Genomic DNA, 26,629 nt, shown 5'->3' with positions numbered 1-26,629 from the left:
TAGATTACATTAGACATGTGTTCTTTCTGTCGCACCAAGTCTAAAACATTTATGTGCCTCGAGCGAGGATCGAACTCACGACCTTGAGATTATGAGACTCACGCGCTGCCTACTGCGCCATCGAGGCTCCGATCAAAGCAAGCAATATATATAACAAATTCTATTTGTTTCGTCATTTATTGTTCAAAAAGAATTTGTGTGCCAACGGTATGACAGATGCGTGTCACAAATCCAAGTCTCAATGGAAGACTGCGACATGAACGTAGCGTCTTATATTACATTAGACATGTGTTCTTTCTGTCGCATGAAGTCTAAAATATTTATGTGCCTCGAGTGAGGATAGAACTCACGACCTTGAGATCATGAGACTCACGCGCTGCCTACTGCGCCATCGAGGCTCCCATCAAAGCGAGCAATATATATAACAAATTCTATTGGTTCGTCATTTATTGTTCAAAAAGGATTTGTGTGCCAACGGTATGACAGATGCGTGTCACAAATCCAAGTCTCATCCAGTGCCTCGAGTGAGGATCGAACTCACGACCTTGAGATTATGAGACTCACGCGCTGCCTACTGCGCTATCGAGGCTCCCATCAAAGCGAGCAATTTATATAACAAATTCTATTGGTTCGTCATTTATTGTTCAAAAAGGATTTGCGTGCCAACAGTATGACAGAAGCGTGTCACAAATCCAAGTCTCATTGGAAGACTGCGAAATAAACGTAGCGCCTTAGATCGAACTGACGACCTTGAGATTATGAGAGTCACGCACTGCCTACTGCGCAATCCAGGCTTCTATCACGAAGAGCCATATATATTACAAAGCAATGATTAACGTCATTGATTGTTATGAAATGACTTGTGTGCCAGCATTAAGACAAGAGCGGGTTACGAAACCAAGTCTCAATCAGACACTGCGACCTGAACGCAGCAGCTTAGATTACAATAGACGTGTTTATGTTCTTTCGCACCAGGTCTAAGTTATACGATCCGACCCGAGTTTAAGGATTTGTGTGCAAAAAATAGGACAGAAGTGGGATTCGAACCCACGCCTCCATCGGAGACTGCGACCTGAACGCAGCGCCTTAGACCGCTCGGCCATTCTGCCTTTCTATGCTCACAGGGTAGCAAATAAAAAATAGGGACCCTATTGAAATCTTATAAAGTGAAAACGAGTGAAGTAATTCAGTGTTTTAGGAAACCGAAATTGGAATCAACTCCAATAGCTAGATATCACGGTAGATATGTCTTTCTGGACTGTCGCATCAGGTCTAAAGTATTTAATGTTCCCCAAGTGAGGATTGAACTCACGACCTTGAAACTCACGCGCTGCCTACTGCGCCATCGAAGCTCCCATCAAAGCGAGCATATATATATATAACAAATTCTATTTGTTTCGTCTTTTTATTGATCGAAAAGGGTTTGTGTGCCAACGGTATGACAGAAGCGTGTCACAAATCCAAGTCTCAATGGAAGACTGCGACATGAACGTGGCGCCTTAGACCGGTCGGCCATTATGCCCTGCTATGCACACAGGGTAGCAAATAAAATATAGGAATCTTATAGAAATCTTATAAAGTGAAAACGAGTGAAGTAATTCAGTGTTTTAAGAAACCGAAATTGGAATCAACTCCAAATCTAGATAGCACGATAGATATGTCTTTCTGGACTGTCGCATCAGGTCTAAAGTATTTAATGTTCCCCAAGTGAGGATTGAACTCACGACCTTGAGACTCGCAGCCCCCCATCACATCGGGAAATATGTTCAACAAAATCTATTATTTCGTCATTCATTGTTTGAAAAGTATTTGTGTGCCAACAGTATGACAGAAGCGTGTCACAAATCCAAGTCTCACTAGAAGACTGCGACATGGACGCAGCGACTTAGATTACATTAGACATGTGTCCTGTTCTGTCACATCAAGTCTGAAATAATTATATGCCTCGAGTGAGGATCGAACTCACGACCTTGAGATTATGAGACTCACGCGCTGCCTACTGCGCCATCGAGGCTCCCTTCAAAGCGAGCAATATATATAAAAATTACACTTGTTTCGTCATTCGTTGTTCGAAAAGGTTTTGTGTGCCAACAGTATGACAGAAGCGTGTCACAAATCCAAGTCTCATGGAAGACTGCGACATAAACGTAGCGCCTTAGATTACATTAGACATGTGTTCTTTCTGTCGCACCAAGTCTAAAATATTTATGTGCCTCGAGCGAGGATCGAACTCACGACCTTGAGATTATGAGACTCACGCGCTGCCTACTGCGCCATCGAGGCTCCGATCAAAGCAAGCAATATATATAACAAATTCTATTTGTTTCGTCATTTATTGTTCAAAAAGAATTTGTGTGCCAACGGTATGACAGATGCGTGTCACAAATCCAAGTCTCAATGGAAGACTGCGACATGAACGTAGCGTCTTATATTACATTAGACATGTGTTCTTTCTGTCGCATGAAGTCTAAAATATTTATGTGCCTCGAGTGAGGATAGAACTCACGACCTTGAGATCATGAGACTCACGCGCTGCCTACTGCGCCATCGAGGCTCCCATCAAAAGCGAGCAATATATATAACAAATTCTATTGGTTCGTCATTTATTGTTCAAAAAGGATTTGTGTGCCAACGGTATGACAGATGCGTGTCACAAATCCAAGTCTCAATGGAAGACTGCGACATGAACGTAGCGTCTTATATTACATTAGACATGTGTTCTTTCTGTCGCATGAAGTCTAAAATATTTATGTGCCTCGAGTGAGGATCGAACTCACGACCTTGAGATTATGAGACTCACGCGCTGCCTACTGCGCCATCGAGGCTCCCATCAAATCGAGCAATATATATAACAAATTCTGTTTGTTTCGTCATTTATTGTTCAAAAAGGATTTGCGTGCCAACAGTATGACAGAAGCGTGTCACAAATCCAAGTCTCATTGGAAGACTGCGAAATAAACGTAGCGCCTTAGATCGAACTGACGACCTTGAGATTATGAGAGTCACGCACTGCCTACTGCGCAATCCAGGCTTCTATCACGAAGAGCCATATATATTACAAAGCAATGAATAACGTCATTGATTGTTCTGAAATGACTTGTGTGCCAGCATTATGACAGGAGCGGGTTACGAAACCAAGTCTCAATCAGACACTGCGACCTGAACGCAGCAGCTTAGATTACAATAGACGTGTTTATGTTCTTTCGCATCAGGTCTAATTTATACGATCCGACCCGAGTTTGAGGATTTGTGTGCAAAAAATATGACAGAAGTGGGATTCGAACCCACGCCTCCATCGGAGACTGCGACCTGCGAAAACGAGTGAAGTAATTCAGTGTTTTAGGAAACCGAAATTGGAATCAACTCCAATAGCTAGATATCAGGGTAGATATGTGTTTCTGGACTGTCGCATCAGGCCTAAAGTATTTAATGTTCCCCAAGTGAGGATTGAACACACGACCTTGAAACTCACGCGCTGCCTACTGCGCCATCGAAGCTCCCATCAAAGCGATCATATATATATAACAAATTCTATTTGTTTCGTCATTTATTGTTCGAAAAGGGTTTGTGTGCCAACGGTATGACAGAAGCGTGTCACAAATCCAAGTCTCAATGGAAGACTGCGACTTGAACGTGGCGCCTTAGACCGCTCGGCCACGCGACTCAGCCAACAGTATGACAGAAGCGTGTCACAAATCCAAGTCTCATTGGAAGACTGCGAAATAAACGTAGCGCCTTAGATCGAACTGACGACCTTGAGATTATGAGAGTCACGCACTGCCTACTGCGCAATCCAGGCTTCTATCACGAAGAGCCATATATATTACAAAGCAATGATTAACGTCATTGATTGTTATGAAATGACTTGTGTGCCAGCATTAAGACAAGAGCGGGTTACGAAACCAAGTCTCAATCAGACACTGCGACCTGAACGCAGCAGCTTAGATTACAATAGACGTGTTTATGTTCTTTCGCACCAGGTCTAAGTTATACGATATGACCCGAGTTTAAGGATTTGTGTGCAAAAAATATGACAGAAGTGGGATTCGAACCCACGCCTCCATCGGAGACTGCGACCTGAACGCAGCGCCTTAGACCGCTCGGCCATCCTGCCTTTCTATGCACACAGGGTAGCAAATAAAATATAGGAACCCTATTGAAATCTCATAAAGTGAAAACGAGTGAAGTAATTCAGTGGAATTGGAATCAACTCCAAAAGCTAGATATCACGGTAGAAATGTCTTTCTGTACTGTCGCATCAGGTCTAAAGTATTTAATGTTCCCCAAGTGAGTATTGAACTCACGACCTTGAGACTCACACGCTGCCTACTGCGCCACAGGGGCCCCCATCACATCGGAAAATATGATCAACAAAATCTACTATTTTTGCATTTATTGTTTGAAAAGTATTTGTGTGCCAACAGTATGACAGAAGCGTGTCACAAATCCAAGTCTCACTAGAAGACTGCGACATGGACGCAGCACCTTAGATTACATTAGACATGTGTTCTTTCTGTCGCATCAAGTCTAAAATAATTATATGCCTCGAGTGAGGATCGAACTCACGACCTTGAGATTATGAGACTCACGCGTTGCCTACTGCGCCATCGAGGCTCCCATCAAAGCGAGCAATATATATAACAAATTTTATTGGTTCGTCATTTATTGTTCAAAAAGGATTTGCGTGCCAACAGTATGACAGAAGCGTGTCACAAATCCAAGTCTCATTGGAAGACTGCAAAATAAACGTAACGCCTTAGATTACATAAGACATGTGTTCTTTCTGTCGCATCAAGTCTAAAATATTTATGTGCCTCGAGTGAGGATCGAACTCACGACCTTGAGATTATGAGACTCACGCGCTGCCTACTGCGCCATCGAGGCTCCCATCAAAGCGAGCAATATATATAACAAATTCTATTTGTTTCGTCATTTATTGTTCAAAAAGAATTTGTGTGCCAACGGTATGACATATGCGTGTCACAAATCCAAGTCTCAATGGAAGACTGCGACATGAACGTAGCGTCTTATATTACATTAGACATGTGTTCTTTCTGTCGCATGAAGTCTAAAATATTTACGTGCCTCGAGTGAGGATAGAACTCACGACCTTGAGATCATGAGACTCACGCGCTGCCTACTGCGCCATCGAGGCTCCCATCAAAGCGAGCAATATATATACCAAATTCTATTGGTTCGTCATTTATTGTTCAAAAAGGATTTGTGTGCCAACGGTATGACAGATGCGTGTCACAAATCCAAGTCTCAATGGAAGACTGCGACATGAACGTAGCGTCTTATATTACATTAGACATGTGTTCTTTCTGACGCATGAAGTCTAAAATATTTATGTGCCTCGAGTGAGGATCGAACTCACGACCTTGAGATTATGAGACTCACGCGCTGCCTACTGCGCCATCGAGGCTCCCATCAAATCGAGCAATATATATAACAAATTCTGTTTGTTTCGTCATTTATTGTTCAAAAAGGATTTGCGTGCCAACAGTATGACAGAAGCGTGTCACAAATCCAAGTCTCATTGGAAGACTGCGAAATAAACGTAGCGCCTTAGATCGAACTGACGACCTTGAGATTATGAGAGTCACGCACTGCCTACTGCGCAATCCAGGCTTCTATCACGAAGAGCCATATATATTACAAAGCAATGAATAACGTCATTGATTGTTCTGAAATGACTTGTGTGCCAGCATTATGACAGAAGCGGGTTACGAAACCAAGTCTCAACCAGACACTGCGACCTGAACGCAGCAGCTTAGATTACAATAGACGTGTTTATGTTCTTTCGCATCAGGTCTAAGTTATACGATCCGACCCGAGTTTGAGGATTTGTGTGCAAAAAATATGACAGAAGTGGGATTCGAACCCACGCCTCCATCGGAGACTGCGACCTGCGAAAACGAGTGAAGTAATTCAGTGTTTTAGGAAACCGAAATTGGAATCAACTCCAATAGCTAGATATCAGGGTAGATATGTCTTTCTGGACTGTCGCATCAGGTCTAAAGTATTTAATGTTCCCCAAGTGAGGATTGAACTCACGACCTTGAAACTCACGCGCTGCCTACTGCGCCATCGAAGCTCCCATCAAAGCGATCATATATATATAACAAATTCTATTTGTTTCGTCATTTATTGTTCGAAAAGGGTTTGTGTGCCAACGGTATGACAGAAGCGTGTCACAAATCCAAGTCTCAATGGAAGACTGCGACTTGAACGTGGCGCCTTAGACCGCTCGGCCACGCGACTCACGCGCTGCCTACTGCGCCATCGAGGCTCCCATCAAAGCGAGCAATATATATAACAAATTCTATTGGTTCGTCATTTATTGTTCAAAAAGGATTTGCGTGCCAACAGTATGACAGAAGCGTGTCACAAATCCAAGTCTCATTAGAAGACTGCGAAATAAACGTAGCGCCTTAGATTACATTAGACATGTGTTCTTTCTGTCGCATCAAGTCTAAAATATTTATGTGCCTCGAGTGAGGATCGAACTCACGACCTTGAGATTATGAGACTCACGCGCTGCCTACTGCGCCATCGAGGCTCCCATCAAAGCGAGCAATATATATAACAAATTCTATTTGTTTCGTCATTTATTGTTCAAAAAGAATTTGTGTGCCAACGGTATGACAGATGCGTGTCACAAATCCAAGTCTCAATGGAAGACTGCGACATGAACGTAGCGTCTTATATAACATTAGACATATGTTCTCTTTCTGTCGCATAAAGTCTAAAATATTTATGTGCCTCGAGTGAGGATCGAACTCACGACCTTGAGATTATGAGACTCACGCGCTGCCTACTGCGCTATCGAGGCTCCCATCAAAGCGAGCAATATATATAACAAATTCTATTGGTTCGTCATTTATTGTTCAAAAAGGATTTGCGTGCCAACAGTATGACAGAAGCGTGTCACAAATCCAAGTCTCATTGGAAGACTGCGAAATAAACGTAGCGCCTTAGATCGAACTGACGACCTTGAGATTATGAGAGTCACGCACTGCCTACTGCGCAATCCAGGCTTCTATCACGAAGAGCCATATATATTACAAAGCAATGATTAACGTCATTGATTGTTATGAAATGACTTGTGTGCCAGCATTAAGACAAGAGCGGGTTACGAAACCAAGTCTCAATCAGACACTGCGACCTGAACGCAGCAGCTTAGATTACAATAGACGTGTTTATGTTCTTTCGCACCAGGTCTAAGTTATACGATATGACCCGAGTTTAAGGATTTGTGTGCAAAAAATATGACAGAATTGGGATTCGAACCCACGCTTCCATCGGAGACTGCGACCTGAACGCAGCGCCTTAGACCGCTCGGCCATCCTGCCTTTCTATGCACACAGGGTAGCAAATAAAATATAGGAACCCTATTGAAATCTCATAAAGTGAAAACGAGTGAAGTAATTCAGTGTTTTAGGAAACCGAAATTGGAATCAACTCCAAAAGCTAGATATCACGGTAGAAATGTCTTTCTGTACTGTCGCATCAGGTCTAAAGTATTTAATGTTCCCCAAGTGAGTATTGAACTCACGACCTTGAGACTCACACGCTGCCTACTGCGCCACAGGGGCCCCCATCACATCGGAAAATATGATCAACAAAATCTACTATTTTTGCATTTATTGTTTGAAAAGTATTTGTGTGCCAACAGTATGACAGAAGCGTGTCACAAATCCAAGTCTCACTAGAAGACTGCGACATGGACGCAGCACCTTAGATTACATTAGACATGTGTTCTTTCTGTCGCATCAAGTCTAAAATAATTATATGCCTCGAGTGAGGATCGAACTCACGACCTTGAGATTATGAGACTCACGCGTTGCCTACTGCGCCATCGAGGCTCCCATCAAAGCGAGCAATATATATAACAAATTTTATTGGTTCGTCATTTATTGTTCAAAAAGGATTTGCGTGCCAACAGTATGACAGAAGCGTGTCACAAATCCAAGTCTCATTGGAAGACTGCAAAATAAACGTAACGCCTTAGATTACATAAGACATGTGTTCTTTCTGTCGCATCAAGTCTAAAATATTTATGTGCCTCGAGTGAGGATCGAACTCACGACCTTGAGATTATGAGACTCACGCGCTGCCTACTGCGCCATCGAGGCTCCCTTAAGAGCGAGCAATATATATAAAAATTACACTTGTTTCGTCATTCATTGTTCGAAAAGGTTTTGTGTGCTAACAGTATGACAGAAGCGTGTCACAAATCCAAGTCTCATGACAGACTGCGACATAAACGTAGCGCCTTAGATTACATTAGACATGTGTTCTGTTCTGTCGCATCAAGATAAAATATGTTATGTGTCTAGAGTGAGGATTGAACTCACGACCGTGAGATTATGAGACTCACGAGCTGCCTACTGCGTCATCGAGGCTCCCATCAAATCGAGCAATATATATAAAAAAATCTATTATTTTCGCATTTATTGTTCGAAAAAGATTTGTGTGCCATCAGTATGACAGAAGCGTGTCACAACTTCAAGTCTCAATGGAAGATTGCAAAATAAACGTAGCGCCTTAGATTACATTAGACATGTGTTCTTTCTGTCGCATCAAGTCTAAAATAGTTATGTGCCTCGAGTGAGGATCGAACTCACGACCTTGAGACTATGAGACTCACGCGCTGCCTACTGCGCCATCGAAGCTCCCATCAAAGCGAGCAATATTTATAACAAATTCTATTTGTTTCGTCATTTATTGTTCAAAAAGAATTTGTGTGCCAACGGTATGGCAGATGCGTGTCACAAATCCAAGTCTCAATGGAAGACTGCGACATGAACGTAGCGTCTTATATTACATTAGACATATGTTCTTTCTGTCGCATGAAGTCTAAAATATTTATGTGCCTCGAGTGAGGATCGAACTCACGACCTTGAGATTATGAGACTCACGCGCTGCCTATTGCGCCATCGAGGGTCCCATCAAAGCGAGCAAGATATATAACAAATTCTATTGGTTCGTCATTTATTGTTCAAAAAGGATTTGCGTGCCAACAGTATGACAGAAGCGCGTCACAAATCCAAGTCTCATTGGAAGACTGCGAAATAAACGTAGCGCCTTAGATCGAACTGACGACCTTGAGATTATGAGAGTCACGCACTGCCTACTGCGCAATCCAGGCTTCTATCACGAGGAGCCATATATATTACAAAGCAATGATTAACGTCATTGATTGTTCTGAAATGACTTGTGTGCCAGCATTATGACAAGAGCGGGTTACGAAACCAAGTCTCAATCAGACACTGCGACCTGAACGCAGCAGCTTAGATTACAATAGACGTGTTTATGTTCTTTCGCATCAGGTCTAAGTTATACGATCCGACCCGAGTTTAAGGATTTGTGTGCAAAAAATATGACAGAAGTGGGATTCGAACCCACGCCTCCATCGGTGACTGCGACCTGAACGCAGCGCCTTAGACCGCTCGGCCATTCTGCCTTTCTATGCTCACGGGGTAGCAAATAAAATATAGGGACCCTATTGAAATCTTATAAAGTGAAAACGAGTGAAGTAATTCAGTGTTTTAGGAAACCGAAATTGGAATCAACTCCAAAAGCTAGATATCACGTTAAATATGTCTTTCTGGACTGTCGCATCAGGTCTAAAGTATTTAATGTTCCCCAAGTGAGGATTGAACTCACGACCTTGAGACTCACGCGCTGCCTACTGCGCCATCGAAGCTCCCATCAAAGCGAGCATATATATATAACAAATTCTATTTGTTTCGTCATTTATTGTTCAAAAAGGGTTTATGTGCCAACGGTATGACAGAAGCGTGTCACAAATCCAAGTCTCAATGGAAGACTGCGACATGAACGTGGCGCCTTAGACCGCTCGGCCATTCTGCACTGCTATGCACACAGGGTAGCAAATAAAATATAGGAATCTTATTGAAATCTTATAAAGTGAAAACGAGTGAAGTAATTCAGTGTTTTAAGAAACCGAAATTGGAATCAACTCCAAATCTAGATAGCACGATAGATATGTCTTTCTGGACTGTCGCATCAGGTCTAAAGTATTTAATGTTCCCCAAGTGAGGATTGAACTCACGACCTTGAGATTCGCAGCCCCCCATCACATCGGGAAATATGTTCAACAAAATCTATTATTTCGTCATTCATTGTTTGAAAAGTATTTGTGTGCCAACAGTATGACAGAAGCGTGTCACAAATCCAAGTCTCACTAGAAGACTGCGACATGGACGCAGCGACTTAGATTACATTAGACATGTGTCCTGTTCTGCCACATCAAGTCTGAAATATTTATATGCCTCGAGTGAGGATCGAACTCACGACCTTGAGATTATGAGACTCACGCGCTGCCTACTGCGCCATCGAGGCTCCCATCAAAGCGATCAATATATATAACAAGTTCTATTTGTTTCGTCATTTATTGTTCAAAAAGGATTTTCGTGCCAACAGTATGACAGAAGCGTGTCACAAATCCAAGTCTCATTGGAAGACTGCGAAATAAACGTAGCGCCTTAGATTACATTAGACATGTGTTCATTTCTGTCGCATCAAGTCTAAAATATTTATGTGCCTCGAGTGAGGATCGAACTCACGACCTTGAGATTATGAGACTCACGCGTTGCCTACTGCGCCATCGAGGCTCCCATCAAAGCGAGCAATATATATAACAAATTTTATTGGTTCGTCATTTATTGTTCAAAAAGGATTTGCGTGCCAACAGTATGACAGAAGCGTGTCACAAATCCAAGTCTCATTGGAAGACTGCAAAATAAACGTAACGCCTTAGATTACATAAGACATGTGTTCTTTCTGTCGCATCAAGTCTAAAATATTTATGTGCCTCGAGTGAGGATCGAACTCACGACCTTGAGATTATGAGACTCACGCACTGCCTACTGCGCAATCCAAGCTTCTATCACGAAGAGCCATATATATAACAAAATCAATGAATAACGTCATTGATTATTCCGAAATGACTTGTGTGCCAGCATCATGACAAGAGCGGGTTACGAAACCAAGTCTCAATCAGACACTGCGACCTGAACGCAGCAGCTTAGATTACAATAGACGTGTTTATGTTCTTTCGCATCAGGTCTAAGTTATACGATCCGACCCGAGTTTAAGGATTTGTGTGCAAAAAATATGACAGAAGTGGGATTCGAACCCACGCCTCCATCGGAGACTGCGACCTGAACGCAGCGCCTTAGACCGCTCGGCCATTCTGCCTTTCTATGCACACAGGGTAGCAAATAAAATATAGGAACCCTATTGAAATCTTATAAAGTGAAAACGAGTGAAGTAATTCAGTGTTTAAGGAAACCGAAATTGGAATCAACTCCAAAAGCTAGATATCACGGTAGATATGTCTTTCTGAACTGTTGCATCAGGTCTAAAGTATTTAATGTTCCCCAAGTGAGTATTGAACTCACGACCTTGAGACTCACACGCTGCCTACTGCGCCATAGAGGCCCCCATCACATCGGGAAATATGTTCAACAAAATCTACTATTTTTGCATTTATTGTTTGAAAAGTATTTGTGTGCCAACAGTATGACAGAAGAGTGTCACAAATCCAAGTCTCACTAGAAGACTGCGACATGGACGCAGCGACTTAGATTACATTAGACATGTGTTCTTTCTGTCGCATCAAGTCTAAAATATTTATGTGCCTCGAGTGCGGATCGAACTCACGACCTCGAGATTATGAGACTCACGCGCTACCTACTGCGCCATCGAGGCTCCCATCAAAGCGAGCAATATATACAACAAATTCTATTTGTTTCGTCATTTATTGTTCAAAAAGAATTTGTGTGCCAACGGTATGACAAATGCATGTCACAAATCCAAGTCTCAATGGAAGACTGCGACATGAACGTAGCGTCTTATATTACATTAGACATATGTTCTTTCTGTCGCATGAAGTCGAAAATATTTATGTGCTTCGAGTGAGGATCGAACTCACGACCTTGAGATTATGAGACTCACGCGCTGCCTACTGCGCCATCGAGGCTCCCATCAAAGCGAGCAATATATATAACAAATTCTATTGGTTCGTCATTTATTGTTCAAAAAGGATTTGCGTGCCAACAGTATGACAGAAGCGTGTCACAAATCCAAGTCTCATTAGAAGACTGCGAAATAAACGTGGCGCCTTAGATTACATTAGACATGTGTTCTTTCTGTCGCATCAAGTCTAAAATATTTATGTGCCTCGAGTGAGGATCGAACTCACGACCTTGAGATTATGAGACTCACGCGCTGCCTACTGCGCCATCGAGGCTCCCATTAAAGCGAGCAATATATATAACAAATTCTATTTGTTTCGTCATTTATTGTTCAAAAAGAATTTGTGTGCCAACGGTATGACAGATGCGTGTCACAACTCCAAGTCTCAATGGAAGACTGCGACATGAACGTAGCGTCTTATATTACATTAGACATATGTTCTCTTTCTGTCGCATGAAGTCTAAAATATTTATGTGCCTCGAGTGAGGATCGAACTCACGACCTTGAGATTATGAGACTCACGCGCTGCCTACTGCGTCATCGAGGCTCCCATCAAAGCGAGCAATATATATAACAAATTCTATTGGTTCGTCATTTATTGTTCAAAAAGGATTTGCGTGACAACGGTATGACAGAAGCGTGTCACAAATCCAAGTCTCATTGGAAGACTGCGAAATAAACGTAGCGCCTTAGATCGAACTGACGACCTTGAGATTATGAGAGTCACGCACTGCCTACTGCGCAATCCAGGCTTCTATCACGAAGAGCCATATATATTACAAAGCAATGATTAACGTCATTGATTGTTATGAAATGACTTGTGTGCTAGCATTATTACAAGAGCGGGTTACGAAACCAAGTCTCAATCAGACACTGCGACCTGAACGCAGCAGCTTAGATTACAATAGACGTGTTTATGTTCTTTCGCACCAGGTCTAAATTATACGATATGACCCGAGTTTGAGGATTTGTGTGCAAAAAATATGACAGAAGTGGGATTCGAACCCACGCCTCCATCGGAGACTGCGACCTGAACGCAGCGCCTTAGACCGCTCGGCCATCCTGCCTTTCTATGCACACAGGGTAGCAAATAAAATATAGGAACCCTATTGAAATCTCATAAAGTGAAAACGAGTGAAGTAATTCAGTGTTTTAGGAAACCGAAATTGGAATCGACTCCAAAAGCTAGATATCACGGTAGATATGTCTTTCTGGACTGTCGCATCAGGTCTAAAGTATTTAATGTTCCCCAAGTGAGTATTGAACTCACGACCTTGAGACTCACACGCTGCCTACTGCGCCATAGAGGCCCCCATCACATCGGGAAATATGTTCAACAAAATCTACTATTTTTGCATTTATTGTTTGAATTGTATTTGTGTGCCAACAGTATGACAGAAGCGTGTCACAAATCCAAGTCTCACTAGAAGACTGCGACATGGACACAGCACCTTAGATTACATTAGACATGTGTTCTTTCTGTCGCATCAAGTCTAAAATAATTATATGCCTCGAGTGAGGATCGAACTCACGACCTTGAGATTATGAGACTCACGCGTTGCCTACTGCGCCATCGAGGCTCCCATCAAAGCGAGCAATATTTATACCAAAATTCTATTGGTTCGTCATTTATTGTTCAAAAAGGATTTGCGTGCCAACAGTATGACAGAAGCGTGTCACAAATCCAAGTCTCATTGGAAGACTGCAAAATAAACGTAGCGCCTTAGATTACATAAGACATGTGTTCTTTCTGTCGCATCAAGTCTAAAATATTTATGTGCCTCGAGTGAGGATCGAACTCACGACCTTGAGATTATGAGACTCAAGCACTGCCTACTGCGCAATCCAGGCTTCTATCACGAAGAGCCATATATATAACAAAATCAATGAATAACGTCATTGATTATTCCGAAATGACTTGTGTGCCAGCATCATGACAAGAGCGGGTTACGAAACCAAGTCTCAATCAGACACTGCGACCTGAACGCAGCAGCTTAGATTACAATGGACGTGTTTATGTTCTTTCGCATCAGGTCTAAGTTATACGATCCGACCCGAGTTTAAGGATTTGTGTGCAAAAAATATGACAGAAGTGGGATTCGAACCCACGCCTCCATCGGAGACTGCGACCTGAACGCAGCGCCTTAGACCGCTCGGCCATTCTGCCTTTCTATGCGCACAGGGTAGCAAATAAAATATAGGAACCCTATTGAAATCTTATAAAGTGAAAACGAGTGAAGTAATTCAGTGTTTCAGGAAACCGAAATTGGAATCAACTCCAAAAGCTAGATATCACGGTAGATATGTCTTTCTGAACTGTTGCATCAGGTCTAAAGTATTTAATGTTCCCCAAGTGAGTATTGAACTCACGACCTTGAGACTCACACGCTGCCTACTGCGCCATAGAGGCCCCCATCACATCGGGAAATATGTTCAACAAAATCTACTATTTTTGCATTTATTGTTTGAAAAGGATTTGTGTGCCAACAGTATGACAAAAGCGTGTCACAAATCCAAGTCTCACTAGAAGACTGCGACATGGACGCAGCGACTTAGATTACATTAGACATGTGTTCTTTCTGTCGCATCAAGTCTAAAATATTTATGTGCCTCGAGTGCGGATCGAACTCACGACCTTGAGATTATGAGACTCACGCGCTGCCTACTGCGCCATAGAGGCTCCCATCAAAGCGAGCAATATATACAACAAATTCTATTTGTTTCGTCATTTATTGTTCAAAAAGAATTTGTGTGCCAACGGTATGACAGATGCGTGTCAAAAATCCAAGTCTCAATGGAAGACTGCGACATGAACGTAGCGTCTTATCTTACATTAGACATATGTTCTTTCTGTCGCATGAAGTCGAAAATGTTTATGTGCTTCGAGTGGGGATCGAACTCACGACCTTGAGATTATGAGACTCACGCGCTGCCTACTGCGCCATCGAGGCTCCCATCAAAGCGAGCAATATATATAACAAATTCTATTGGTTCGTCATTTATTGTTCAAAAAGGATTTGCGTGCCAACAGTATGACAGAAGCGTGTCACAAATCCAAGTCTCATTAGAAGACTGCGAAATAAACGTAGCGTCTTATATTACATTAGACATATGTTCTCTTTCTGTCGCATGAAGTCTAAAATATTTATGTGCCTCGAGTGAGGATCGAACTCACGACCTTGAGAATATGAGACTCACGCGCTGCCTACTGCGCCATCGAGGCTCCCATCAAAGCGAGCAATATATATAACAAATTCTATTGGTTCGTCATTTATTGTTCAAAAAGGATTTGCGTGCCAACGGTATGACAGAAGCGTGTCACAAATCCAAGTCTCATTGGAAGACTGCGAAATAAACGTAGCGCCTTAGATCGAACTGACGACCTTGAGATTATGAGAGTCACGCACTGCCTACTGCGCAATCCAGGCTTCTATCACGAAGAGCCATATATATTACAAAGCAATGATTAACGTCATTGATTGTTATGAAATGGCTTGTGTGCTAGCATTATTACAAGAGCGGGTTACGAAACCAAGTCTCAATCAGACACTGCGACCTGAACGCAGCAGCTTAGATTACAATAGACGTGTTTATGTTCTTTCGCACCAGGTCTAAGTTATACGATATGACCCGAGTTTGAGGATTTGTGTGCAAAAAATATGACAGAAGTGGGATTCGAACCCACGCCTCCATCGGAGACTGCGACCTGAACGCAGCGCCTTAGACCGCTCGGCCATCCTGCCTTTCTATGCACACAGGGTAGCAAATAAAATATAGGAACCCTATTGAAATCTCATAAAGTGAAAACGAGTGAAGTAATTCAGTGTTTTAGGAAACCGAAATTGGAATCAACTCCAAAAGCTAGATATCACGGTAGATATGTCTTTCTGGACTGTCGCATCAGGTCTAAAGTATTTAATGTTCCCCAAGTGAGTATTAAACTCACGACCTTGAGACTCACACGCTGCCTACTGCGCCATAGAGGCCCCCATCACATCGGGAAATATGTTCAACAAAATCTACTATTTTTGCATTTAATGTTTGAAAAATATTTGTGTGCCAACAGTATGACAGAAGCGTATCACAAATCCAAGTCTCACTAGAAGACTGCGACATGGACGCAGCACCTTAGATTACATTAGACATGTGTTCTTTCTGTCGCATCAAGTCTAAAATAATTATATGCCTCGAGTGAGGATCGAACTCACGACCTTGAGATTATGAGACTACGCACTGCCTACTGCGCCATCGAGGCTCCCTTCAGAGCGAGCAATATATATATAAAAATTACACTTGTTTCGTCATTCATTGTTCGAAAAGGTTTTGTGTGCTAACAGTATGACAGAAGCGTGTCACAAATCCAAGTCTCATGGAAGACTGCGACATAAACGTAGCGCCTTAGATTACATTAGACATGTTTTCTGTTCTGTCGCATCAAGATAAAATATGTTATGTGTCAAGAGTGAGGATTGAACTCACGACCGTGAGATTATGAGACTCACGAGCTGCCTACTGCGTCATCGAGGCTCCCATCAAATCGAGCAATATATATAAAAAAATCTATTATTTTCGCATTTATTGTTCGAAAAAGATTTGTGTGCCATCAGTATGACAGAAGCGTGTCACAAATTCAAGTCTCAATGGAAGATTGCGAAATAAACGTAGCGCCTTAGATTACATTAGACATGTGTTCTTTCTGTCGCATCAAGTCTAAAATAGTTATGTGCCTCGAGTGAGGATCGAACTCACGACCTTGAGATTATGAGACTCACGCACTGCCTACTGCGCAATCCAGGCTTCTATCACGAAGAGCCATATATATCACAAAGCAATGATTAACGTCATTGATTGTTATGAAATGACTTGTGTGCCAGCATTATTACAAGAGCGGGTTACGAAACCAAGTCTCAATCAGACACTGCGACCTGAACGCAGCAGCTTAGATTACAATAGACGTGTTTATGTTCTTTCGCACCAGGTCTAAGTTATACGATATGACCCGAGTTTGAGGATTTGTGTGCAAAAAATATGACAGAAGTGGGATTCGAACCCACGCCTCCATCGGAGACTGCGACCTGAACGCAGCGCCTTAGACCGCTCGGCCATTCTGCCTTTCTATGCGGACAGGGTAGCAAATAAAATATAGGAACCCTATTGAAATCTTATAAAGTGAAAACGAGTGAAGTAATTCAGTGTTTTAGGAAACCGAAATTGGAATCAACTCCAAAAGCTAGATATCACGGTAGATATGTCTTTCTGAACTGTTGCATCAGGTCTAAAGTATTTAATGTTCCCCAAGTGAGTATTGAACTCACGACCTTGAGACTCACACGCTGCCTACTGCGCCATAGAGGCCCCCATCACATCGGAAAATATGTTCAACAAAATCTACTATTTTTGCATTTATTGTTTGAAAAGTATTTGTGTGCCAACAGTATGACAAAAGCGTGTCACAAATCCAAGTCTCACTAGAAGACTGCGACATGGACGCAGCGACTTAGATTACATTAGACATGTGTTCTTTCTGTCGCATCAAGTCTAAAATATTTATGTGCCTCGAGTGCGGATCGAACTCACGACCTTGAGATTATGAGACTCACGCGCTGCCTACTGCGCCATCGAGGCTCCCATCAAAGCGAGCAATATATACAACAAATTCTATTTGTTTCGTCATTTATTGTTCAAAAAGAATTTGTGTGCCAACGGTATGACAGATGCGTGTCACAAATCCAAGTCTCAATGGAAGACTGCGACATGAACGTAGCGTCTTATATTACATTAGACATATGTTCTTTCTGTCGCATGAAGTCGGAAATATTTATGTGCTTCGAGTGAGGATCGAACTCACGACCTTGAGATTATGAGACTCACGCGCTGCCTACTGCGCCATCGAGGCTCCCATCAAAGCGAGCAATATATATAACAAATGCTATTGGTTCGTCATTTATTGTTCAAAAAGGATTTGCGTGCCAACAGTATGACAGAAGCGTGTCACAAATCCAAGTCTCATTAGAAGACTGCGAAATAAACGTAGCGCCTTAGATTACATTAGACATGTGTTCTTTCTGTCGCATTAAGTCTAAAATATTTATGTGCCTCGAGTGAGGATCGAACTCACGACCTTGAGATTATGAGACTCACGCGCTGCCTACTGCGCCATCGAGGCTCCCATTAAAGCGAGCAATATATATAACAAATTCTATTTGTTTCGTCATTTATTGTTCAAAAAGAATTTGTGTGCCAACGGTATGACAGATGCGTGTCACAAATCCAAGTCTCAATGGAAGACTGCGACATGAACGTAGCGTCTTATATTACATTAGACATATGTTCTCTTTCTGTCGCATGAAGTCTAAAATATTTATGTGCCTCGAGTGAGGATCGAACTCACGACCTTGAGATTATGAGACTCACGCGCTGCCTACTGCGCCATCGAGGCTCCCATTAAAGCGAGCAATATATATAACAAATTCTATTTGTTTCGTCATTTATTGTTCAAAAAGAATTTGTGTGCCAACGGTATGACAGATGCGTGTCACAAATCCAAGTCTCAATGGAAGACTGCGACATGAACGTAGCGTCTTATATTACATTAGACATATGTTCTCTTTCTGTCGCATTAGGTCTAAAATATTTATGTGCCTCGAGTGAGGATCGAACTCACGACCTTGAGATTATGAGACTCACGCGCTGCCTACTGCGCCATCGAGGCTCCCATTAAAGCGGGCAATATATATAACAAATTCTATTTGTTTCGTCATTTATTGTTCAAAAAGAATTTGTGTGCCAACGGTATGACAGAAGCGTGTTACAAATCCAAGTCTCATTGGAAGACTGCAAAATAAACGTAGCGCCTTAGATCGAACTGACGACCTTGAGATTATGAGAGTCACGCACTGCCTACTGCGCAATCCAGGCTTCTATCACGAAGAGCCATATATATTACAAAGCAATGATTAACGTCATTGATTGTTATGAAATGACTTGTGTGCTAGCATTATTACAAGAGCGGGTTACGAAACCAAGTCTCAATCAGACACTGCGACCTGAACGCAGCAGCTTAGATTACAATAGACGTGTTTATGTTCTTTCGCACCAGGTCTAAGTTATACGATATGACCCGAGTTTGAGGATTTGTGTGCAAAAAATATGACAGAAGTGGGATTCGAACCCACGCCTCCATCGGAGACTGCGACCTGAACGCAGCGCCTTTCTGTCGCATCAAGTCTAAAATATTTATGTGCCTCGAGTGAGGATCGAACTGACGACCTTGAGATTATGAGACTCACGCGCTGCCTACTGCGCCATCGAGGCTCCCATTAAAGCGAGCAATATATATAACAAATTCTATTTGTTTCGTCTTTTATTGTTCAAAAAGAATTTGTGTGCCAACGGTATGACAGATGCGTGTCACAAATCCAAGTCTCAATGAAAGACTGCGACATGAACGTAGCGTCTTATATTACATTAGACATATGTTCTTTCTGTCGCATGAAGTCGAAAATATTTATGTGCTTCGAGTGAGGATCGAACTCACGACCTCGAGATTATGAGACTCACGCGCTGCCTACTGCGCCATCGAGGCTCCCATCAAAGCGAGCAATATATATAACAAATTCTATTGGTTCGTCATTTATTGTTCAAAAAGGATTTGCGTGCCAACAGTATGACAGAAGCGTGTCACAAATCCAAGTCTCATTAGAAGACTGCGAAATAAACGTAGCGCCTTAGATTACATTAGACATGTGTTCTTTCTGTCGCATCAAGTCTAAAATATTTATGTGCCTCGAGTGAGGATCGAACTCACGACCTTGAGATTATGAGACTCACGCGCTGCCTACTGCGCCATCGAGGCTCCCATTAAAGCGAGCAATATATATAACAAATTCTATTTGTTTCGTCATTTATTGTTCAAAAAGAATTTGTGTGCCAACGGTATGACAGATGCGTGTCACAAATCCAAGTCTCAATGGAAGACTGCGACATGAACGTAGCGTCTTATATTACATTAGACATATGTTCTTTCTGTCGCATGAAGTCGGAAATATTTATGTGCTTCGAGTGAGGATCGAACTCACGACCTTGAGATTATGAGACTCACGCGCTGCCTACTGCGCCATCGAGGCTCCCATCAAAGCGAGCAATATATATAACAAATTCTATTGGTTCGTCATTTATTGTTCAAAAAGGATTTGCGTGCCAACAGTATGACAGAAGCGTGTCACAAATCCAAGTCTCATTAGAAGACTGCGAAATAAACGTAGCGCCTTAGATTACATTAGACATGTGTTCTTTCTGTCGCATTAAGTCTAAAATATTTATGTGCCTCGAGTGAGGATCGAACTCACGACCTTGAGATTATGAGACTCACGCGCTGCCTACTGCGCCATCGAGGCTCCCATTAAAGCGAGCAATATATATAACAAATTCTATTTGTTTCGTCATTTATTGTTCAAAAAGAATTTGTGTGCCAACGGTATGACAGATGCGTGTCACAAATCCAAGTCTCAATGGAAGACTGCGACATGAACGTAGCGTCTTATATTACATTAGACATATGTTCTCTTTCTGTCGCATGAAGTCTAAAATATTTATGTGCCTCGAGTGAGGATCGAACTCACGACCTTGAGATTATGAGACTCACGCGCTGCCTACTGCGCCATCGAGGCTCCCATTAAAGCGAGCAATATATATAACAAATTCTATTTGTTTCGTCATTTATTGTTCAAAAAGAATTTGTGTGCCAACGGTATGACAGATGCGTGTCACAAATCCAAGTCTCAATGGAAGACTGCGACATGAACGTAGCGTCTTATATTACATTAGACATATGTTCTCTTTCTGTCGCATTAGGTCTAAAATATTTATGTGCCTCGAGTGAGGATCGAACTCACGACCTTGAGATTATGAGACTCACGCGCTGCCTACTGCGCCATCGAGGCTCCCATTAAAGCGGGCAATATATATAACAAATTCTATTTGTTTCGTCATTTATTGTTCAAAAAGAATTTGTGTGCCAACGGTATGACAGAAGCGTGTTACAAATCCAAGTCTCATTGGAAGACTGCAAAATAAACGTAGCGCCTTAGATCGAACTGACGACCTTGAGATTATGAGAGTCACGCACTGCCTACTGCGCAATCCAGGCTTCTATCACGAAGAGCCATATATATTACAAAGCAATGATTAACGTCATTGATTGTTATGAAATGACTTGTGTGCTAGCATTATTACAAGAGCGGGTTACGAAACCAAGTCTCAATCAGACACTGCGACCTGAACGCAGCAGCTTAGATTACAATAGACGTGTTTATGTTCTTTCGCACCAGGTCTAAGTTATACGATATGACCCGAGTTTGAGGATTTGTGTGCAAAAAATATGACAGAAGTGGGATTCGAACCCACGCCTCCATCGGAGACTGCGACCTGAACGCAGCGCCTTTCTGTCGCATCAAGTCTAAAATATTTATGTGCCTCGAGTGAGGATCGAACTGACGACCTTGAGATTATGAGACTCACGCGCTGCCTACTGCGCCATCGAGGCTCCCATTAAAGCGAGCAATATATATAACAAATTCTATTTGTTTCGTCTTTTATTGTTCAAAAAGAATTTGTGTGCCAACGGTATGACAGATGCGTGTCACAAATCCAAGTCTCAATGAAAGACTGCGACATGAACGTAGCGTCTTATATTACATTAGACATATGTTCTTTCTGTCGCATGTAGTCGAAAATATTTATGTGCTTCGAGTGAGGATCGAACTCACGACCTCGAGATTATGAGACTCACGCGCTGCCTACTGCGCCATCGAGGCTCCCATCAAAGCGAGCAATATATATAACAAATTCTATTGGTTCGTCATTTATTGTTCAAAAAGGATTTGCGTGCCAACAGTATGACAGAAGCGTGTCACAAATCCAAGTCTCATTAGAAGACTGCGAAATAAACGTAGCGCCTTAGATTACATTAGACATGTGTTCTTTCTGTCGCATCAAGTCTAAAATATTTATGTGCCTCGAGTGAGGATCGAACTCACGACCTTGAGATTATGAGACTCACGCGCTGCCTACTGCGCCATCGAGGCTCCCATTAAAGCGGGCAATATATATAACAAATTCTATTTGTTTCGTCATTTATTGTTCAAAAAGAATTTGTGTGCCAACGGTATGACAGATGCGTGTCACAAATCCAAGTCTCAATGGAAGACTGCGACATGAACGTAGCGTCTTATATTACATTAGACATATGTTCTCTTTCTGTCGCATGAAGTCTAAAATATTTATGTGCCTCGAGTGAGGATCGAACTCACGACCTTGAGATTATGAGACTCACGCGCTGCCTACTGCGCCATCGAGGCTCCCATCAAAGCGAGCAATATATATAACAAATTCTATTGGTTCGTCATTATTGTTCAAAAAGGATTTGCGTGCCAACGGTATGACAGAAGCGTGTCACAAATCCAAGTCTCATTGGAAGACTGCAAAATAAACGTAGCGCCTTAGATCGAACTGACGACCTTGAGATTATGAGAGTCACGCACTGCCTACTGCGCAATCCAGGCTTCTATCACGAAGAGCCATATATATTACAAAGCAATGATTAACGTCATTGATTGTTTTGAAATGACTTGTGTGCTAGCATTATTACAAGAGCGGGTTACGAAACCAAGTCTCAATCAGACACTGCGACCTGAACGCAGCAGCTTAGATTACAATAGACGTGTTTATGTTCTTTCGCACCAGGTCTAAGTTATACGATATGAATCGAGTTTGAGGATTTGTGTGCAAAAAATATGACAGAAGTGGGATTCGAACCCACGCCTCCATCGAAGACTGCGACCTGAACGCAGCGCCTTAGACCGCTCGGCCATCCTGCCTTTCTATGCACACAGGGTAGCAAATAAAATATAGGAACCCTATTGAAATCTCATAAAGTGAAAACGAGTGAAGTAATTCAGTGTTTAGTTATGTGCCTCGAGTGAGGATCGAACTCACGACCTTGAGATTATGAGACTCACGCGCTGCCTACTGCGCCATCGAGGCTCCCATTAAAGCGAGCAATATATATAACAAATTCTATTTGTTTCGTCATTTATTGTTCAAAAAGAATTTGTGTGCCAACGGTATGACAGATGCGTGTCACAAATCCAAGTCTCAATGGAAGACTGCGACATGAACGTAGCGTCTTATATTACTTTAGACATATGTTCTCTTTCTGTCGCATGAAGTCTAAAATATTTATGTGCCTCGAGTGAGGATCGAACTCACGACCTTGAGATTATGAGACTCACGCGCTGCCTACTGCGCCATCGAGGCTCCCATCAAAGCGAGCAATATATATAACAAATTCTATTGGTTCGTCATTATTGTTCAAAAAGGATTTGCGTGCCAACGGTATGACAGAAGCGTGTCACAAATCCAAGTCTCATTGGAAGACTGCAAAATAAACGTAGCGCCTTAGATCGAACTGACGACCTTGAGATTATGAGAGTCACGCACTGCCTACTGCGCAATCCAGGCTTCTATCACGAAGAGCCATATATATTACAAAGCAATGATTAACGTCATTGATTGTTATGAAATGACTTGTGTGCTAGCATTATTACAAGAGCGGGTTACGAAACCAAGTCTCAATCAGACACTGCGACCTGAACGCAGCAGCTTAGATTACAATAGACGTGTTTATGTTCTTTCGCACCAGGTCTAAGTTATACGATATGAATCGAGTTTGAGGATTTGTGTGCAAAAAATATGACAGAAGTGGGATTCGAACCCACGCCTCCATCGAAGACTGCGACCTGAACGCAGCGCCTTAGACCGCTCGGCCATCCTGCCTTTCTATGCACACAGGGTAGCAAATAAAATATAGGAACCCTATTGAAATCTCATAAAGTGAAAACGAGTGAAGTAATTCAGTGTTTAGTTATGTGCCTCGAGTGAGGATCGAACTCACGACCTTGAGATTATGAGACTCACGCGCTGCCTACTGCGCCATCGAGGCTCCCATTAAAGCGAGCAATATATATAACAAATTCTATTTGTTTCGTCATTTATTGTTCAAAAAGAATTTGTGTGCCAACGGTATGACAGATGCGTGTCACAAATCCAAGTCTCAATGGAAGACTGCGACATGAACGTAGCGTCTTATATTACATTAGACATATGTTCTCTTTCTGTCGCATGAAGTCTAAAATATTTATGTGCCTCGAGTGAGGATCGAACTCACGACCTTGAGATTATGAGACTCACGCGCTGCCTACTGCGCCATCGAGGCTCCCATCAAAGCGAGCAATATATATAACAAATTCTATTGGTTCGTCATTATTGTTCAAAAAGGATTTGCGTGCCAACGGTATGACAGAAGCGTGTCACAAATCCAAGTCTCATTGGAAGACTGCAAAATAAACGTAGCGCCTTAGATCGAACTGACGACCTTGAGATTATGAGAGTCACGCACTGCCTACTGCGCAATCCAGGCTTCTATCACGAAGAGCCATATATATTACAAAGCAATGATTAACGTCATTGATTGTTATGAAATGACTTGTGTGCTAGCATTATTACAAGAGCGGGTTACGAAACCAAGTCTCAATCAGACACTGCGACCTGAACGCAGCAGCTTAGATTACAATAGACGTGTTTATGTTCTTTCGCACCAGGTCTAAGTTATACGATATGAATCGAGTTTGAGGATTTGTGTGCAAAAAATATGACAGAAGTGGGATTCGAACCCACGCCTCCATCGAAGACTGCGACCTGAACGCAGCGCCTTAGACCGCTCGGCCATCCTGCCTTTCTATGCACACAGGGTAGCAAATAAAATATAGGAACCCTATTGAAATCTCATAAAGTGAAAACGAGTGAAGTAATTCAGTGTTTAGTTATGTGCCTCGAGTGAGGATCGAACTCACGACCTTGAGATTATGAGACTCACGCGCTGCCTACTGCGCAATCCAGGCTTCTATCACGAAGAGCCATATATATTACAAAGCAATGATTAACGTCATTGATTGTTATGAAATGACTTGTGTGCCAGCATTATTACAAGAGCGGGTTACGAAACCAAGTCTCAATCAGACACTGCGACCTGAACGCAGCAGCTTAGATTACAATAGACGTGTTTATGTTCTTTCGCACCAGGTCTAAGTTATACGATATGACCCGAGTTTGAGGATTTGTGTGCAAAAAATATGACAGAAGTGGGATTCGAACCCACGCCTCCATCGGAGACTGCGACCTGAACGCAGCGCCTTAGACCGCTCGGCCATCCTGCCTTTCTATGCACACAGGGTAGCAAATAAAATATAGGAACCCTATTGAAATCTCATAAAGTGAAAACGAGTGAAGTAATTCAGTGTTTTAGGAAACCGAAATTGGAATCAACTCCAAAAGCTAGATATCACGGTAGATATGTCTTTCTGGACTGTCGCATCAGGTCTAAAGTATTTAATGTTCCCCAAGTGAGTATTGAACTCACGACCTTGAGACTCACACGCTGCCTACTGCGCCATAGAGGCCCCCATCACATCGGGAAATATGTTCAACAAAATCTACTATTTTTGCATTTATTGTTTGAAAAGTATTTGTGTGCCAACAGTATGACAGAAGCGTGTCACAAATCCAAGTCTCACTAGAAGACTGCGACATGGACGCAGCACCTTAGATTACATTAGACATGTGTTCTTTCTGTCGCATCAAGTCTAAAATAATTATATGCCTCGAGTGAGGATCGAACTCACGACCTTGAGATTATGAGACTCACGCGCTGCCTACTGCGCCATCGAGGCTCCCTTCAGAGCGAGCAATATATATATATAAATTACACTTGTTTCGTCATTCATTGTTCGAAAAGGTTTTGTGTGCTAACAGTATGACAGAAGCGTGTCACAAATCCAAGTCTCATGGAAGACTGCGACATAAACGTAGCGCCTTAGATTACATTAGACATGTGTTCTGTTCTGTCGCATCAAGATAAAATATGTTAGGTGTCTAGAGTGAGGATTGAACTCACGACCGTGAGATTATGAGACTCACGAGCTGCCTACTGCGTCATCGAGGCTCCCATCAAATCGAGCAATATATATAAAAAAATCTATTATTTTCGCATTTATTGTTCGAAAAAGATTTGTGTGCCATCAGTATGACAGAAGCGTGTCACAAATTCAAGTCTCAATGGAAGATTGCGAAATAAACGTAGCGCCTTAGATTACATTAGACATGTGTTCTCTCTGTCGCATCAAGTCTAAGATAGTTATGTGCCTCGAGTGAGGATCGAACTCACGACCTTGAGATTATGAGACTCACGCGCTGCCTACTGCGCCATCGAGGCTCCCACCAAAGCGAGCAATATTTATAACAAATTCTATTTGTTTTGTCATTTATTGTTCAAAAAGAATTTGTGTGCCAACGGTATGACAGATGCGTGTCACAAATCCAAGTGTCAATGGAAGACTGCGACATGAACGTAGCGTCTTATATTACATTAGACATGTGTTCTTTCTGTCGCATGAAGTCTAAAATATTTATGTGCCTCGAGTGAGGATAGAACTCACGACCTTGAGATTATGAGACTCACGCGCTGCTTACTGCGCCATCGAGGCTCCCATCAAAGCGAGCAATA

At 42.3% G+C, this 26,629-nt stretch overlaps 55 non-coding genes across 55 annotated transcripts; all 55 read right to left on the bottom strand.

Moving 5' to 3' along the window:
• Nucleotides 1-54: 54 nt before the first annotated feature.
• On the bottom strand, nucleotides 55-127 carry Trnam-cau (transfer RNA methionine (anticodon CAU)). Its single transcript has one exon. It is a non-coding gene; the product is annotated as a tRNA-Met (tRNA).
• Nucleotides 128-325: 198 nt separating this feature from the next.
• Trnam-cau (transfer RNA methionine (anticodon CAU)) lies at nucleotides 326-398 on the bottom strand. The gene has a single exon. It is a non-coding gene; the product is annotated as a tRNA-Met (tRNA).
• A 118-nt stretch (nucleotides 399-516) lies between these two features.
• Trnam-cau (transfer RNA methionine (anticodon CAU)) lies at nucleotides 517-589 on the bottom strand. Its single transcript has one exon. It is a non-coding gene; the product is annotated as a tRNA-Met (tRNA).
• Nucleotides 590-1,026: 437 nt separating this feature from the next.
• Trnal-cag (transfer RNA leucine (anticodon CAG)) lies at nucleotides 1,027-1,109 on the bottom strand. Its single transcript has one exon. It is a non-coding gene; the product is annotated as a tRNA-Leu (tRNA).
• Nucleotides 1,110-1,941: 832 nt separating this feature from the next.
• On the bottom strand, nucleotides 1,942-2,014 carry Trnam-cau (transfer RNA methionine (anticodon CAU)). The gene has a single exon. It is a non-coding gene; the product is annotated as a tRNA-Met (tRNA).
• Nucleotides 2,015-2,210: 196 nt separating this feature from the next.
• On the bottom strand, nucleotides 2,211-2,283 carry Trnam-cau (transfer RNA methionine (anticodon CAU)). The gene has a single exon. It is a non-coding gene; the product is annotated as a tRNA-Met (tRNA).
• Nucleotides 2,284-2,481: 198 nt separating this feature from the next.
• Trnam-cau (transfer RNA methionine (anticodon CAU)) lies at nucleotides 2,482-2,554 on the bottom strand. Its single transcript has one exon. It is a non-coding gene; the product is annotated as a tRNA-Met (tRNA).
• Nucleotides 2,555-2,752: 198 nt separating this feature from the next.
• Trnat-cgu (transfer RNA threonine (anticodon CGU)) lies at nucleotides 2,753-2,825 on the bottom strand. The gene has a single exon. It is a non-coding gene; the product is annotated as a tRNA-Met (tRNA).
• A 1,206-nt stretch (nucleotides 2,826-4,031) lies between these two features.
• Trnal-cag (transfer RNA leucine (anticodon CAG)) lies at nucleotides 4,032-4,114 on the bottom strand. Its single transcript has one exon. It is a non-coding gene; the product is annotated as a tRNA-Leu (tRNA).
• A 427-nt stretch (nucleotides 4,115-4,541) lies between these two features.
• Trnam-cau (transfer RNA methionine (anticodon CAU)) lies at nucleotides 4,542-4,614 on the bottom strand. Its single transcript has one exon. It is a non-coding gene; the product is annotated as a tRNA-Met (tRNA).
• Nucleotides 4,615-4,811: 197 nt separating this feature from the next.
• On the bottom strand, nucleotides 4,812-4,884 carry Trnam-cau (transfer RNA methionine (anticodon CAU)). The gene has a single exon. It is a non-coding gene; the product is annotated as a tRNA-Met (tRNA).
• A 198-nt stretch (nucleotides 4,885-5,082) lies between these two features.
• Nucleotides 5,083-5,155, bottom strand: Trnam-cau (transfer RNA methionine (anticodon CAU)). The gene has a single exon. It is a non-coding gene; the product is annotated as a tRNA-Met (tRNA).
• A 197-nt stretch (nucleotides 5,156-5,352) lies between these two features.
• On the bottom strand, nucleotides 5,353-5,425 carry Trnam-cau (transfer RNA methionine (anticodon CAU)). Its single transcript has one exon. It is a non-coding gene; the product is annotated as a tRNA-Met (tRNA).
• Nucleotides 5,426-6,489: 1,064 nt separating this feature from the next.
• Nucleotides 6,490-6,562, bottom strand: Trnam-cau (transfer RNA methionine (anticodon CAU)). The gene has a single exon. It is a non-coding gene; the product is annotated as a tRNA-Met (tRNA).
• A 200-nt stretch (nucleotides 6,563-6,762) lies between these two features.
• Trnam-cau (transfer RNA methionine (anticodon CAU)) lies at nucleotides 6,763-6,835 on the bottom strand. The gene has a single exon. It is a non-coding gene; the product is annotated as a tRNA-Met (tRNA).
• Nucleotides 6,836-7,272: 437 nt separating this feature from the next.
• Nucleotides 7,273-7,355, bottom strand: Trnal-cag (transfer RNA leucine (anticodon CAG)). The gene has a single exon. It is a non-coding gene; the product is annotated as a tRNA-Leu (tRNA).
• Nucleotides 7,356-7,795: 440 nt separating this feature from the next.
• On the bottom strand, nucleotides 7,796-7,868 carry Trnam-cau (transfer RNA methionine (anticodon CAU)). Its single transcript has one exon. It is a non-coding gene; the product is annotated as a tRNA-Met (tRNA).
• A 197-nt stretch (nucleotides 7,869-8,065) lies between these two features.
• On the bottom strand, nucleotides 8,066-8,138 carry Trnam-cau (transfer RNA methionine (anticodon CAU)). Its single transcript has one exon. It is a non-coding gene; the product is annotated as a tRNA-Met (tRNA).
• A 1,248-nt stretch (nucleotides 8,139-9,386) lies between these two features.
• Nucleotides 9,387-9,469, bottom strand: Trnal-cag (transfer RNA leucine (anticodon CAG)). Its single transcript has one exon. It is a non-coding gene; the product is annotated as a tRNA-Leu (tRNA).
• Nucleotides 9,470-10,298: 829 nt separating this feature from the next.
• On the bottom strand, nucleotides 10,299-10,371 carry Trnam-cau (transfer RNA methionine (anticodon CAU)). The gene has a single exon. It is a non-coding gene; the product is annotated as a tRNA-Met (tRNA).
• Nucleotides 10,372-10,570: 199 nt separating this feature from the next.
• Nucleotides 10,571-10,643, bottom strand: Trnam-cau (transfer RNA methionine (anticodon CAU)). The gene has a single exon. It is a non-coding gene; the product is annotated as a tRNA-Met (tRNA).
• A 503-nt stretch (nucleotides 10,644-11,146) lies between these two features.
• On the bottom strand, nucleotides 11,147-11,229 carry Trnal-cag (transfer RNA leucine (anticodon CAG)). The gene has a single exon. It is a non-coding gene; the product is annotated as a tRNA-Leu (tRNA).
• A 440-nt stretch (nucleotides 11,230-11,669) lies between these two features.
• On the bottom strand, nucleotides 11,670-11,742 carry Trnam-cau (transfer RNA methionine (anticodon CAU)). Its single transcript has one exon. It is a non-coding gene; the product is annotated as a tRNA-Met (tRNA).
• Nucleotides 11,743-11,940: 198 nt separating this feature from the next.
• On the bottom strand, nucleotides 11,941-12,013 carry Trnam-cau (transfer RNA methionine (anticodon CAU)). The gene has a single exon. It is a non-coding gene; the product is annotated as a tRNA-Met (tRNA).
• A 197-nt stretch (nucleotides 12,014-12,210) lies between these two features.
• Nucleotides 12,211-12,283, bottom strand: Trnam-cau (transfer RNA methionine (anticodon CAU)). Its single transcript has one exon. It is a non-coding gene; the product is annotated as a tRNA-Met (tRNA).
• A 200-nt stretch (nucleotides 12,284-12,483) lies between these two features.
• Nucleotides 12,484-12,556, bottom strand: Trnam-cau (transfer RNA methionine (anticodon CAU)). Its single transcript has one exon. It is a non-coding gene; the product is annotated as a tRNA-Met (tRNA).
• Nucleotides 12,557-12,993: 437 nt separating this feature from the next.
• On the bottom strand, nucleotides 12,994-13,076 carry Trnal-cag (transfer RNA leucine (anticodon CAG)). Its single transcript has one exon. It is a non-coding gene; the product is annotated as a tRNA-Leu (tRNA).
• A 440-nt stretch (nucleotides 13,077-13,516) lies between these two features.
• On the bottom strand, nucleotides 13,517-13,589 carry Trnam-cau (transfer RNA methionine (anticodon CAU)). Its single transcript has one exon. It is a non-coding gene; the product is annotated as a tRNA-Met (tRNA).
• A 504-nt stretch (nucleotides 13,590-14,093) lies between these two features.
• Trnal-cag (transfer RNA leucine (anticodon CAG)) lies at nucleotides 14,094-14,176 on the bottom strand. Its single transcript has one exon. It is a non-coding gene; the product is annotated as a tRNA-Leu (tRNA).
• Nucleotides 14,177-15,159: 983 nt separating this feature from the next.
• Trnam-cau (transfer RNA methionine (anticodon CAU)) lies at nucleotides 15,160-15,232 on the bottom strand. Its single transcript has one exon. It is a non-coding gene; the product is annotated as a tRNA-Met (tRNA).
• Nucleotides 15,233-15,669: 437 nt separating this feature from the next.
• Trnal-cag (transfer RNA leucine (anticodon CAG)) lies at nucleotides 15,670-15,752 on the bottom strand. The gene has a single exon. It is a non-coding gene; the product is annotated as a tRNA-Leu (tRNA).
• A 1,286-nt stretch (nucleotides 15,753-17,038) lies between these two features.
• Trnal-cag (transfer RNA leucine (anticodon CAG)) lies at nucleotides 17,039-17,121 on the bottom strand. Its single transcript has one exon. It is a non-coding gene; the product is annotated as a tRNA-Leu (tRNA).
• A 711-nt stretch (nucleotides 17,122-17,832) lies between these two features.
• On the bottom strand, nucleotides 17,833-17,905 carry Trnam-cau (transfer RNA methionine (anticodon CAU)). The gene has a single exon. It is a non-coding gene; the product is annotated as a tRNA-Met (tRNA).
• Nucleotides 17,906-18,102: 197 nt separating this feature from the next.
• Trnam-cau (transfer RNA methionine (anticodon CAU)) lies at nucleotides 18,103-18,175 on the bottom strand. The gene has a single exon. It is a non-coding gene; the product is annotated as a tRNA-Met (tRNA).
• Nucleotides 18,176-18,375: 200 nt separating this feature from the next.
• Trnam-cau (transfer RNA methionine (anticodon CAU)) lies at nucleotides 18,376-18,448 on the bottom strand. The gene has a single exon. It is a non-coding gene; the product is annotated as a tRNA-Met (tRNA).
• A 200-nt stretch (nucleotides 18,449-18,648) lies between these two features.
• Nucleotides 18,649-18,721, bottom strand: Trnam-cau (transfer RNA methionine (anticodon CAU)). The gene has a single exon. It is a non-coding gene; the product is annotated as a tRNA-Met (tRNA).
• Nucleotides 18,722-19,521: 800 nt separating this feature from the next.
• On the bottom strand, nucleotides 19,522-19,594 carry Trnam-cau (transfer RNA methionine (anticodon CAU)). Its single transcript has one exon. It is a non-coding gene; the product is annotated as a tRNA-Met (tRNA).
• A 197-nt stretch (nucleotides 19,595-19,791) lies between these two features.
• Nucleotides 19,792-19,864, bottom strand: Trnam-cau (transfer RNA methionine (anticodon CAU)). Its single transcript has one exon. It is a non-coding gene; the product is annotated as a tRNA-Met (tRNA).
• Nucleotides 19,865-20,062: 198 nt separating this feature from the next.
• Nucleotides 20,063-20,135, bottom strand: Trnam-cau (transfer RNA methionine (anticodon CAU)). Its single transcript has one exon. It is a non-coding gene; the product is annotated as a tRNA-Met (tRNA).
• A 197-nt stretch (nucleotides 20,136-20,332) lies between these two features.
• On the bottom strand, nucleotides 20,333-20,405 carry Trnam-cau (transfer RNA methionine (anticodon CAU)). Its single transcript has one exon. It is a non-coding gene; the product is annotated as a tRNA-Met (tRNA).
• Nucleotides 20,406-20,605: 200 nt separating this feature from the next.
• On the bottom strand, nucleotides 20,606-20,678 carry Trnam-cau (transfer RNA methionine (anticodon CAU)). The gene has a single exon. It is a non-coding gene; the product is annotated as a tRNA-Met (tRNA).
• Nucleotides 20,679-20,878: 200 nt separating this feature from the next.
• On the bottom strand, nucleotides 20,879-20,951 carry Trnam-cau (transfer RNA methionine (anticodon CAU)). Its single transcript has one exon. It is a non-coding gene; the product is annotated as a tRNA-Met (tRNA).
• An 800-nt stretch (nucleotides 20,952-21,751) lies between these two features.
• Nucleotides 21,752-21,824, bottom strand: Trnam-cau (transfer RNA methionine (anticodon CAU)). Its single transcript has one exon. It is a non-coding gene; the product is annotated as a tRNA-Met (tRNA).
• A 197-nt stretch (nucleotides 21,825-22,021) lies between these two features.
• Trnam-cau (transfer RNA methionine (anticodon CAU)) lies at nucleotides 22,022-22,094 on the bottom strand. The gene has a single exon. It is a non-coding gene; the product is annotated as a tRNA-Met (tRNA).
• A 200-nt stretch (nucleotides 22,095-22,294) lies between these two features.
• On the bottom strand, nucleotides 22,295-22,367 carry Trnam-cau (transfer RNA methionine (anticodon CAU)). The gene has a single exon. It is a non-coding gene; the product is annotated as a tRNA-Met (tRNA).
• A 436-nt stretch (nucleotides 22,368-22,803) lies between these two features.
• Trnal-cag (transfer RNA leucine (anticodon CAG)) lies at nucleotides 22,804-22,886 on the bottom strand. Its single transcript has one exon. It is a non-coding gene; the product is annotated as a tRNA-Leu (tRNA).
• A 93-nt stretch (nucleotides 22,887-22,979) lies between these two features.
• Nucleotides 22,980-23,052, bottom strand: Trnam-cau (transfer RNA methionine (anticodon CAU)). Its single transcript has one exon. It is a non-coding gene; the product is annotated as a tRNA-Met (tRNA).
• Nucleotides 23,053-23,252: 200 nt separating this feature from the next.
• Trnam-cau (transfer RNA methionine (anticodon CAU)) lies at nucleotides 23,253-23,325 on the bottom strand. The gene has a single exon. It is a non-coding gene; the product is annotated as a tRNA-Met (tRNA).
• Nucleotides 23,326-23,761: 436 nt separating this feature from the next.
• Trnal-cag (transfer RNA leucine (anticodon CAG)) lies at nucleotides 23,762-23,844 on the bottom strand. The gene has a single exon. It is a non-coding gene; the product is annotated as a tRNA-Leu (tRNA).
• Nucleotides 23,845-23,937: 93 nt separating this feature from the next.
• Trnam-cau (transfer RNA methionine (anticodon CAU)) lies at nucleotides 23,938-24,010 on the bottom strand. Its single transcript has one exon. It is a non-coding gene; the product is annotated as a tRNA-Met (tRNA).
• Nucleotides 24,011-24,210: 200 nt separating this feature from the next.
• On the bottom strand, nucleotides 24,211-24,283 carry Trnam-cau (transfer RNA methionine (anticodon CAU)). The gene has a single exon. It is a non-coding gene; the product is annotated as a tRNA-Met (tRNA).
• A 436-nt stretch (nucleotides 24,284-24,719) lies between these two features.
• Nucleotides 24,720-24,802, bottom strand: Trnal-cag (transfer RNA leucine (anticodon CAG)). Its single transcript has one exon. It is a non-coding gene; the product is annotated as a tRNA-Leu (tRNA).
• Nucleotides 24,803-25,200: 398 nt separating this feature from the next.
• On the bottom strand, nucleotides 25,201-25,283 carry Trnal-cag (transfer RNA leucine (anticodon CAG)). The gene has a single exon. It is a non-coding gene; the product is annotated as a tRNA-Leu (tRNA).
• Nucleotides 25,284-25,723: 440 nt separating this feature from the next.
• Nucleotides 25,724-25,796, bottom strand: Trnam-cau (transfer RNA methionine (anticodon CAU)). Its single transcript has one exon. It is a non-coding gene; the product is annotated as a tRNA-Met (tRNA).
• Nucleotides 25,797-26,265: 469 nt separating this feature from the next.
• Nucleotides 26,266-26,338, bottom strand: Trnam-cau (transfer RNA methionine (anticodon CAU)). The gene has a single exon. It is a non-coding gene; the product is annotated as a tRNA-Met (tRNA).
• Between the last annotated feature and the right edge of the window lie 291 nt (nucleotides 26,339-26,629).

This window comes from Styela clava, chromosome 10 (genome assembly GCF_964204865.1).
Source record: "Styela clava chromosome 10, kaStyClav1.hap1.2, whole genome shotgun sequence".
NCBI lineage: Eukaryota > Metazoa > Chordata > Ascidiacea > Stolidobranchia > Styelidae > Styela > Styela clava.
This window is presented reverse-complemented; position numbering and strand designations above follow the sequence as displayed.